Source organism: Triticum dicoccoides, chromosome 4A, assembly GCF_002162155.2.
Source record: "Triticum dicoccoides isolate Atlit2015 ecotype Zavitan chromosome 4A, WEW_v2.0, whole genome shotgun sequence".
Classification (NCBI taxonomy): domain Eukaryota; kingdom Viridiplantae; phylum Streptophyta; class Magnoliopsida; order Poales; family Poaceae; genus Triticum; species Triticum dicoccoides.
This window is the reverse complement of record NC_041386.1, coordinates 107,001,301-107,002,405: the sequence shown is the minus strand read 5'-3', so window position 1 is coordinate 107,002,405 and position 1,105 is coordinate 107,001,301.

Below are 1,105 nucleotides of genomic sequence, written 5' to 3'. Positions count from 1 at the left end.
AGTGCTCCTCTGAGTGTTGGTCCAAAATGGGCAGCCTGCGGGGCCACCTCAGGGCAACTCGAGGGCTGGTTTTACTCGTAGCTTGACCTATCCGGTGTGCCCTGAGAACGAGATATGTGCAGCTCCTATCGGGATTTGTCGGCACATCTGGGTGGCTTTGCTGGACTTGTTTTACCATTGTCGAGGATGTCTTGTAACCGGGATGCCGAGTCTGATCGGATTGTCTTGGGAGAAGGAATATCCTTCGTTGACCGTGAGAGCATGTGATGGGCTAAGTTGGGACACCCCTGCAGGGATTTGATCTTTCAAAATCCGTCCCCGCGGTTATGGGCAGATGGGAATTTGTTAATGTCCGGTTGTAGAAAACCTGAAACTTGACTTAATTAAAATGCATCAAGCGCGTGCGTAACCGTGATGGTCTCTTCTCGGCGGAGTCCGGGAAGTGAACACGGTGTTGGAGTAATGCTTGACGTAGGTTATTCTAGGATCACTTCTTGATCATAGTTGTTCGACCGTGCCTTTGCCTTCTCTTATCGCTCTCATTTGCTTATGTTAGCCACCATATATGCTAGTCGCTTGTTGCAGCTCCACATCATACCTTTACCCTCCTTATAAGCTTAAATAGTCTTGATCGCGAGGGTGAGAGATTGCTGAGTCCCCGTGACTCACAGATACTTCCAAAACCAGTTTGCAGGTGCCGATGAAACCATGCAGGTGACACAACCGAGCTCAAGGAGGAGCTCGATGAAGATCGTGTTCGTTATGTTGTTCCGTTTCCAGTTGATCAGTAGTGGAGCCCGGTTGGGACGACCGGGGATCTGTGTAGCATTTGGGGTAGTCTTCTTTCATTTTGGGTTCCATAGTCAGACCTTGATTTTATCTGGTGATGTAATGCTTTATTCTTGTAATTGTGTGAAGTGGCGATTGTAAGCCAACTATGTATCTTTTTCCCTTATGTATTACATGGGTTGTGTGAAGATTACCTCACTTGCGACATTGCTTTCAATGCGGTTATGCCTCTAAGTCGTGCTTCCACACGTGGGAGATATAGCCGCATCGAGGGCGTTACACGCTTGATATCATGCACACATGCACACACTTAGCA